General features: G+C 36.8%; 2 long non-coding RNA genes across 2 annotated transcripts; one reads left to right on the top strand and one right to left on the bottom strand.

Moving 5' to 3' along the window:
* Nucleotides 1–897: 897 nt before the first annotated feature.
* On the bottom strand, nucleotides 898–3,096 carry LOC135767250 (uncharacterized). The gene is made up of 3 exons (XR_010541974.2): nucleotides 2,902–3,096; nucleotides 2,402–2,456; nucleotides 898–1,862 (listed from the first exon to the last, which is right to left on the bottom strand). It is a non-coding gene; the product is annotated as an uncharacterized lncRNA (long non-coding RNA).
* A 2,966-nt stretch (nucleotides 3,097–6,062) lies between these two features.
* On the top strand, nucleotides 6,063–8,824 carry LOC135767249 (uncharacterized). Its single transcript, XR_010541972.2, has 3 exons — nucleotides 6,063–6,761; nucleotides 7,208–7,262; nucleotides 7,802–8,824. It is a non-coding gene; the product is annotated as an uncharacterized lncRNA (long non-coding RNA).
* The last annotated feature ends 1,998 nt before the right edge of the window (nucleotides 8,825–10,822 follow it).

Here is a 10,822-nt window from a genome sequence, read left to right as displayed (position 1 = left end):
CGGAACATTCAGGACGTTCTGGAAATGTTAAGGGGACCATATTTTATGTACACTTTACATTCCCATAATGTTCTTAGAACGACCCCACTGGTGTTAAGGACGTTGCCCAGTTAAGTTCCCAGAACGTTATGAGGCGGACGTGTTGTGGAGTTCCCTAAAGGGCTGGAGGACGTTATTTGGCAGACCTCCACGGAACATTCAGGACGTTCTGGAAATGTTAAGGGGACCAAATTTTATGTACACTTTACGTTCCCATAATGTTCTTAGAACGACCCTGCTGGTGTTAAGGACGTTGCCCAGTAAAGTTCCCAGAACGTTATGAGACGGACGTGTTGTGGAGTTCCCTAAAGGGCTGGAGGACGTTATTTGGCAGACCTCCACGGAACATTCAGGACGTTCTGGAAATGTTAAGGGGACCAAATTTTATGTACACTTTACGTTCCCATAATGTTCTTAGAACAACCCTGCTGGTGTTAAGGACGTTGCCCAGTAAAGTTCCCAGAACGTTATGAGACGGACGTGTTGTGGAGTTCCCTAAAGGGCTGGAGGACGTTATTTGGCAGACCTCCACGGAACATTCAGGACGTTCTGGAAATGTTAAGGGGACCATATTTTATGTACACTTTACGTTCCCATAATGTTCTTAGAACGACCCCACTGGTGTTAAGGACGTTGCCCAGTAAAGTTCCCAGAACATTCCGAGATGGACTTGATGTGGAGTTCTTTAAAAGGTTGAAGGACATTATTTGGCAGACCTTCACGGAACATTCAGGACGTTCTGGAAATGTTAAGGGGACCATATTTTATGTACACTTTACGTTCCCATAATGTTCTTGGAACGACCGCACTGGTGTTAAGGACGTTGCCCAGTAAAGTTCCCAGAACGTTATGAGACAAACGTGTTGTGGAGTTCTTTAAAAGGGTGAAGGACGTTATTTGGCAGACCTTCACGGAACATTTAGGACGTTCAGAAAATGTTAAGGGAACCATATTTTATGTAGAAATTTTATGTTCCCGGAACGACCCCACTGGTGTTAAGGACATTGCCTAGTAAAGTTCCCAGAACATTTAAGACAGAAAATAGCCATAACTCAAACAATATATAATTATACTGTGAAATTGATACGGTTGGTGTGGTGGAAGATAAAGGAGGAGATGGAGATCATGATGAATCCAAAATGATAATCTTTAATTAATATAAAACAAGGAACATGGAAACTGGTACAGCAAAACACACAACACATCACTATAAACAAGAACTGACCTAGACAAACGGAAAAGTGGGGTATTTAGACAATGGAGTGATGAGGGGGATGACTGTCAGGTGAGGATAATAACAAACACAGTTCAGGTGAGAGAGTGAAAAGGATTATGGGAAATGAAGTCCAAATGGATGATGAACGGGGAAACATGGAGAAACAAGCAGGAACAAATTGGGACTGTGACAAAAATGTATCATTGAAAAACACAGAAAATAATTGAAGTGAGATTACAGGAAAAACAAATAGAAGGTCAAAATCTGGCAAATTAACAGAAGGATAATAAAAACAAATAAATAGCCAAAAAATACAAGAATAACATAAAAGCTAACAAAAACCCACATTAATTAAATTGTTTAAAACAATAAAGATGCAATTAAAACAAAACATTTACAGTTGGAGTGCATAACATGTAATAACAGATTTCAATATACAACAACTGGTTAAATAAAATTTAAAAATAACCCACAAAATATTAAATTTATGTTTACAGATGTGCAAATGTGTATTAGATATATAAATGTAAAAAAATAACACCATGCAATAAGGTCACAAGCTTGATAAACATCAACCTTTAGGAACTTCAATCTCCAGGTCTGGAGCCTGCAGAATAAGAGCATACAAATACAAATCCAGTTAAAAATACATTTACATAAAATGCATAAGTAAGGGCAAAAACACATATTACAAAACATCACAAATCCAAGAACTTTTTTTAACGTTCAAATCGAGATGTGAAAAAATATGTTGGAAGATGTCAGACTTCCAAAAAGATTTTCAAATTACCAACTTAAAGAAAAAAGCAATTACAAACTACAAAAATGTTAAGCTCCAAAACTTGTTGGTCAAGTATTTTTTATTGCTGCTTCATTATTTGCCATTATTCTTTACTACTTTAAACAATCCAAGCCCCAGTACCTGAAACATTTTTAAAACATGCTGTCACTTTTAAACCAAAACACTTGTGCTTTTGTATCTAATACTAATATTAGGCAAATTAACCCATACAAGAAATTACCTCATACAAAATTTAACAAATTCAATACATTCAATATTGTAATTTAAATCAAATTACACAAAGATAAATAATGAACATGACTGTTATGTTTTTAAATAGTGTATTAAAGTTACACCTTCTTTACCCAGATTGCAGGAAGATACACTTCTTCAGGTTTGACAATGTGTGGTACATGACTTCTGCAAAAAAAGCACAATAATCATTACATTTTTTTTGTAAAAAAAAAAGTAAAATAAATGGGTAAGACAAACACTAATTTATGATTCTTAGGTATTAAATTCCTTTACAAAAGTATTTCCAAAAAGTGTCGATTTTTTTGTTTTGTACACAAAACATTTGATCTTCGGTTGGCTTCTTTGTGGGCTGAGCATTAATTAATTTTGTAAAGATCGAACATCTTAAAGATTTTTTTAACATCCTCTTTATTAAAATTGTTTAGCTCACTGTAAGCCTGCATGTTTATCGTTATACTTTAAATGGCAAATAAGAATATATAGCCTAACATAGAAATAAAAAACATCACAGAAAAGAATAGCAAATAAACAGAAAAAACATTCATGTAACTCGCTGTAGAACAACTAGTGAAATCTATGTAGGTTTAAAAAGAAAAGTATCTTAACTTACCTTACAGTATTATATAAAGACAAAACAAAGATCACGCGTCGTCAAGTGTGGCAGTTTGAATTTCATGCGACTTCCGGGTCCTCTTGTAAGCTGTAGCATTATGGGTAAGGTAGTCCTTTTCATAAAGCGGATTGAACGCTGTTGCTGGTAACGGACTACTGTTTCCAAGATGCATTGCCTTCTACATCATCATATTCAGAGAGTACAACATAATTCATATTAGTATAGTATTACTAGTATTTTTGCGCTTGTTAACACAATTTAATGTAAAGTCTTATTTAATTGCTATTTGTCTTTGTCTGATGTAGGATAGTGCAGACTGAATCACTCGTTTATTTTTCTTCATTCTGAAATCATTTATTTATTACTTTGTTTGTATGGTCCACTGCACATTGACACATCCTTTGTATTAACTGCCTATAAAAATAAAATGCTCTAACTGTAATTTCATATTTTGTCCTCCTAGTGATATCAGGAACATTATTAAATGACCAACAGAGGACCATGTGAGAACATTCTATTAATGTTCCAAATGTCCTCTTTGTAACGTTGCCATGTGACCACAGAATAACCAATATGGGACGTCCCCCTAAAGTCATATCTGGAACATTATTATATGACCAACAGAGGACCATGTAGGATGGTTCTGTAAATGTTCCAAATGTCCTCTCTGTAACGTTCTTATGTGACCACAGGATAACCAACATGGAACGTCCCGCTACAGTCATATTGGGAACGTTATGATATGACCAAAATAGTACCATGTGGGAATGTTCTGTTAATGTTCCAAATGTCCTCTCTGTAACGTTCTTATGTGACCACAGGATAACCAATATGGAATGTCTTCCTACAGTCATATCAGGATGTTATGATATAACCAAAATAGTACCATGTGGGAATGTTCTGTTAATGTCTCAGGTGTCCTCTCTGTAACGTTCTTATGTGACCACAGGATAACCAACATGGAACGTCCCGCTACAGTCATATTGGGAACGTTATGATATAACCAAAATAGTACCATGTGGGAATGTTCTGTTAATGTCTCAGGTGTCCTCTCTGTAACGTTCTTATGTGACCACAGGATAACCAATATGGAACGTCTTCCTACAGTCATATGAGGAACGTTTTTATCTGACCAAAATAGTACCATGTGGGAATGTTCTGTTAATGTCTCAGGTGTCCTCTCTGTAACGTTCTTATGTGACCACAGGATAACCAATATGGAACGTCTTCCTACAGTCATATCGGGAATGTTTTTATCTGACCAACATAGTACCATGTGGGAATGTTCTGTTAATGTTCCAAATGTCCTCTCTGTAACGTTCTTATGTGACCACAGGATAACCAATATGGAACGTCTTCCTACAGTCATATCAGGAACGTTATGATATGACCAAAATAGTATCATGTGGGAATGTTCTGTTGAGGTTCCAAATGTCCTCTCTGTAACGTTCTTATGTGACCACAGGATAACCAATATGGAACGTCTTCCTACAGTCATATCGGGAATGTTTTTATCTGACCAACATAGTACCATGTGGGAATGTTCTGTAAATGTTTCAGGTGTCCTCTCTGTAACGTTCTTATGTGACCACAGGATAACCAATATGGAACGTCTTCCTACAGTCATATCAGGAACGTTATGATATGACCAAAATAGTATCATGTGGGAATGTTCTGTTGAGGTTCCAAATGTCCTCTCTGTAACGTTCTTATGTGACCACAGGATAACCAATATGGAACGTCTTCCTACAGTCATATCGGGAATGTTTTTATCTGACCAACATAGTACCATGTGGGAATGTTCTGTAAATGTTTCAGGTGTCCTCTCTGTAACGTTCTTATGTGACCACAGGATAACCAATATGGAACGTCTTCCTACAGTCATATCAGGAACGTTATGATATGACCAAAATAGTATCATGTGGGAATGTTCTGTTGAGGTTCCAAATGTCCTCTCTGTAACGTTCTTATGTGACCACAGGATAACCAATATGGAACGTCTTCCTACAGTCATATCGGGAACGTTTTTATCTGACCAAAATAGTACCATATGGGAATGTTCTGTTAATGTCTCAGGCGTCCCCCTAAAGTCACATAAGGAACCTTGAACTGCAAGACTTTTATTACCAACAAAGGACGTTTTAGGAAGGTACCTAATGTTCTCTAAAGGTTCAGGTCTTTTCATCCTCTTTAGAGAACTTTAAGGGAACGTTGCGAAAGGTCGTGAGAACGTCACCTTCTACGTGGGAACCCACGTAGAAGGTGACGTTCTCACGACCTTTCGCAACGTTCCCTTAAAGTTCTCTAAAGAGGATGAAAAGACCTGAACCTTTAGAGAACATTAGGTACCTTCCTAAAACGTCCTTTGTTGGTAATAAAAGTCTTGCAGTTCAAGGTTCCTTATGTGACTTTAGGGGGACGCCTGAGACATTAACAGAACATTCCCATATGGTACTATTTTGGTCAGATAAAAACGTTCCCGATATGACTGTAGGAAGACGTTCCATATTGGTTATCCTGTGGTCACATAAGAACGTTACAGAGAGGACATTTGGAACCTCAACAGAACATTCCCACATGATACTATTTTGGTCATATCATAACGTTCCTGATATGACTGTAGGAAGACGTTCCATATTGGTTATCCTGTGGTCACATAAGAACGTTACAGAGAGGACATTTGGAACCTCAACAGAACATTCCCACATGATACTATTTTGGTCATATCATAACGTTCCTGATATGACTGTAGGAAGACGTTCCATATTGGTTATCCTGTGGTCACATAAGAACGTTACAGAGAGGACACCTGAGACATTAACAGAACATTCCCACATGGTACTATTTTGGTCAGATAAAAACATTCCCGATATGACTGTAGGAAGACGTTCCATATTGGTTATCCTGTGGTCACATAAGAACGTTACAGAGAGGACACCTGAGACATTAACAGAACATTCCCACATGGTATTACTTTGGTCATATCATAACGTTCCTGATGTGACTGTAGCGGGACGTTCCATGTTGGTTATCCTGTGGTCACATAAGAACGTTACAGAGAGGACACCTGAGACATTAACAGAACATTCCCACATGGTACTATTTTGGTCATATCATAACGTTCCCAATATGACTGTAGCGGGACGTTCCATGTTGGTTATCCTGTGGTCACATAAGAACGTTACAGAGAGGACATTTGGAACATTTACAGAACCATCCTACATGGTCCTCTGTTGGTCATATAATAATGTTCCAGATATGACTTTAGGGGGACGTCCCATATTGGTTATTCTGTGGTCACATGGCAACGTTACAAAGAGGACATTTGGAACATTAATAGAATGTTCTCACATGGTCCTCTGTTGGTCATTTAATAATGTTCCTGATATCACTAGGAGGACAAAATATGAAATTACAGTTAGAGCATTTTATTTTTATAGGCAGTTAATACAAAGGATGTGTCAATGTGCAGTGGACCATACAAACAAAGTAATAAATAAATGATTTCAGAATGAAGAAAAATAAACGAGTGATTCAGTCTGCACTATCCTACATCAGACAAAGACAAATAGCAATTAAATAAGACTTTACATTAAATTGTGTTAACAAGCACAAAAATACTAGTAATACTATACTAATATGAATTATGTTGTACTCTCTGAATATGATGATGTAGAAGGCAATGCATCTTGGAAACAGTAGTCCGTTACCAGCAACAGCGTTCAATCCGCTTTATGAAAAGGACTACCTTACCCATAATGCTACAGCTTACAAGAGGACCCGGAAGTCGCATGAAATTCAAACTGCCACACTTGACGACGCGTGATCTTTGTTTTGTCTTTATATAATACTGTAAGGTAAGTTAAGATACTTTTCTTTTTAAACCTACATAGATTTCACTAGTTGTTCTACAGCGAGTTACATGAATGTTTTTTCTGTTTATTTGCTATTCTTTTCTGTGATGTTTTTTATTTCTATGTTAGGCTATATATTCTTATTTGCCATTTAAAGTATAACGATAAACATGCAGGCTTACAGTGAGCTAAACAATTTTAATAAAGAGGATGTTAAAAAAATCTTTAAGATGTTCGATCTTTACAAAATTAATTAATGCTCAGCCCACAAAGAAGCCAACCGAAGATCAAATGTTTTGTGTACAAAACAAAAAAATCGACACTTTTTGGAAATACTTTTGTAAAGGAATTTAATACCTAAGAATCATAAATTAGTGTTTGTCTTACCCATTTATTTTACTTTTTTTTTTTACTAAAAAAATGTAATGATTATTGTGCTTTGTTTGCAGAAGTCATGTACCACACATTGTCAAACCTGAAGAAGTGTATCTTCCTGCAATCTGGGTAAAGAAGGTGTAACTTTAATACACTATTTAAAAACATAACAGTCATGTTCATTATTTATCTTTGTGTAATTTGATTTAAATTACAATATTGAATGTATTGAATTTGTTAAATTTTGTATGAGGTAATTTCTTGTATGGGTTAATTTGCCTAATATTAGTATTAGATACAAAAGCACAAGTGTTTTGGTTTAAAAGTGACAGCATGTTTTAAAAATGTTTCAGGTACTGGGGCTTGGATTGTTTAAAGTAGTAAAGAATAATGGCAAATAATGAAGCAGCAATAAAAAATACTTGACCAACAAGTTTTGGAGCTTAACATTTTTGTAGTTTGTAATTGCTTTTTTCTTTAAGTTGGTAATTTGAAAATCTTTTTGGAAGTCTGACATCTTCCAACATATTTTTTCACATCTCGATTTGAACGTTAAAAAAAGTTCTTGGATTTGTGATGTTTTGTAATATGTGTTTTTGCCCTTACTTATGCATTTTATGTAAATGTATTTTTAACTGGATTTGTATTTGTATGCTCTTATTCTGCAGGCTCCAGACCTGGAGATTGAAGTTCCTAAAGGTTGATGTTTATCAAGCTTGTGACCTTATTGCATGGTGTTATTTTTTTACATTTATATATCTAATACACATTTGCACATCTGTAAACATAAATTTAATATTTTGTGGGTTATTTTTAAATTTTATTTAACCAGTTGTTGTATATTGAAATCTGTTATTACATGTTATGCACTCCAACTGTAAATGTTTTGTTTTAATTGCATCTTTATTGTTTTAAACAATTTAATTAATGTGGGTTTTTGTTAGCTTTTATGTTATTCTTGTATTTTTTGGCTATTTATTTGTTTTTATTATCCTTCTGTTAATTTGCCAGATTTTGACCTTCTATTTGTTTTTCCTGTAATCTCACTTCAATTATTTTCTGTGTTTTTCAATGATACATTTTTGTCACAGTCCCAATTTGTTCCTGCTTGTTTCTCCATGTTTCCCCGTTCATCATCCATTTGGACTTCATTTCCCATAATCCTTTTCACTCTCTCACCTGAACTGTGTTTGTTATTATCCTCACCTGACAGTCATCCCCCTCATCACTCCATTGTCTAAATACCCCACTTTTCCGTTTGTCTAGGTCAGTTCTTGTTTATAGTGATGTGTTGTGTGTTTTGCTGTACCAGTTTCCATGTTCCTTGTTTTATATTAATTAAAGATTATCATTTTGGATTCATCATGATCTCCATCTCCTCCTTTATCTTCCACCACACCAACCGTATCAATTTCACAGTATAATTATATATTGTTTGAGTTATGGCTATTTTCTGTCTTAAATGTTCTGGGAACTTTACTAGGCAATGTCCTTAACACCAGTGGGGTCGTTCCGGGAACATAAAATTTCTACATAAAATATGGTTCCCTTAACATTTTCTGAACGTCCTAAATGTTCCGTGAAGGTCTGCCAAATAACGTCCTTCACCCTTTTAAAGAACTCCACAACACGTTTGTCTCATAACGTTCTGGGAACTTTACTGGGCAACGTCCTTAACACCAGTGCGGTCGTTCTAAGAACATTATGGGAACGTAAAGTGTACATAAAATATGGTCCCCTTAACATTTCCAGAACGTCCTGAATGTTCCGTGAAGGTCTGCCAAATAACGTCCTTCAACCTTTTAAAGAACTCCACATCAAGTCCATCTCGGAATGTTCTGGGAACTTTACTGGGCAACGTCCTTAACACCAGTGGGGTCGTTCTAAGAACATTATGGGAACGTAAAGTGTACATAAAATATGGTCCCCTTAACATTTCCAGAACGTCCTGAATGTTCCGTGGAGGTCTGCCAAATAACGTCCTCCAGCCCTTTAGGGAACTCCACAACACGTCCGTCTCATAACGTTCTGGGAACTTTACTGGGCAACGTCCTTAACACCAGCAGGGTCGTTCTAAGAACATTATGGGAACGTAAAGTGTACATAAAATTTGGTCCCCTTAACATTTCCAGAACGTCCTGAATGTTCCGTGGAGGTCTGCCAAATAACGTCCTCCAGCCCTTTAGGGAACTCCACAACACGTCCGTCTCATAACGTTCTGGGAACTTTACTGGGCAACGTCCTTAACACCAGCAGGGTCGTTCTAAGAACATTATGGGAACGTAAAGTGTACATAAAATTTGGTCCCCTTAACATTTCCAGAACGTCCTGAATGTTCCGTGGAGGTCTGCCAAATAACGTCCTCCAGCCCTTTAGGGAACTCCACAACACGTCCGCCTCATAACGTTCTGGGAACTTAACTGGGCAACGTCCTTAACACCAGTGGGGTCGTTCTAAGAACATTATGGGAATGTAAAGTGTACATAAAATATGGTCCCCTTAACATTTCCAGAACGTCCTGAATGTTCCGTGGAGGTCTGCCAAATAACGTCCTCCAACCCTTTAGGGAACTCCACAACACGTCCGTCTCATAACGTTCTGGGAACTTTACTGGGCAACGTCCTTAACACCAGCGGGGTCGTTCTGAGAACGTTATGGGAACGTAAAATTTCTAGGGGGGTTATTATCCCAAACTTAAAATTATACCTACAAGTACGTACTGTGGAGGTACTCTGTTGTTACTAATAGGTACGCAGTAAATTCGGTTTAATTACGCGGTACATTGCAGGTCGTAATATGTTCTGTGCCTGGCAGGTAGCCTACGCCTTCACGGTGTCAGTAAATGGGACGGAATGTTAATCGTCTGAGATGACTGCACTGCTGCCTTGCCTGGGTTTCATTCGCTCCATTTGGTAGTTGGACGCTCACGAATCCGCGACCATGAAATGGCCTTTTTTTTGACCGCTATAGGACCGAGGTGGGGTGTTGACGGCATTGACCACGTCATTTGACTACCCACGGGACTGTGATTATGAAGGTCCACATTGACTGTTATACCCACTGCTGTTAAAGTGCAGTATTCTCTCTGGACGCTCTGGGAGCGCACGTCGTGACCCTAACTACCTTCAGCTGTCCGTTTGTGGTTGTTTGCGGTTTTATTAAATTGTCTTGATTAGCTACTGTTTTCCTTTGTTTTAGTTTTTAATGTCTTTTGTATAAGAGCCCAGGTGAAAAAGTAGTACACTTCCATAGTGTACTTAAAGTGCTTTATTTTCGCACACTAATTTTGTACTTAATATACTAAAAATTCATCTTTAGTACTTCTTAAGATGTTCTTAAAATCATCTAAGTGTACTTCACTGTGCTATTTTGAGACACCATAAATATGAACTAAAATGTGCTAAAAATGTATTTAAAAAATGTATTTAGATACCACTTTTAGTAAACTTGAACCCATCTTTGTATGAAAGTTGAGTTCAAGTTTAATTCAAGTGTTAAGTAAATACATTTTTTAATACAGAGATAGTATGTTAAAAATGCATTTTAGTTCATATTCATGGTGTCTCAAAATAGCACAGTGAAGTACACTTAGATGATTTTAAGAACATCTTAAGAAGTACTAAAGATGAATTTTTAGTATATTAAGTACAAAATTAGTGTGCGAAAATAAAGCACTTTAAGTACACTAT

The sequence above is a fragment of the Paramisgurnus dabryanus genome, chromosome 6 (assembly GCF_030506205.2).
Source record: "Paramisgurnus dabryanus chromosome 6, PD_genome_1.1, whole genome shotgun sequence".
In the NCBI taxonomy this organism is placed as follows: Eukaryota; Metazoa; Chordata; class Actinopteri; order Cypriniformes; family Cobitidae; genus Paramisgurnus; species Paramisgurnus dabryanus.
The sequence above is the reverse complement of the archived record's forward strand: the minus strand, read 5'-3'. Positions and strand labels throughout refer to the sequence as shown.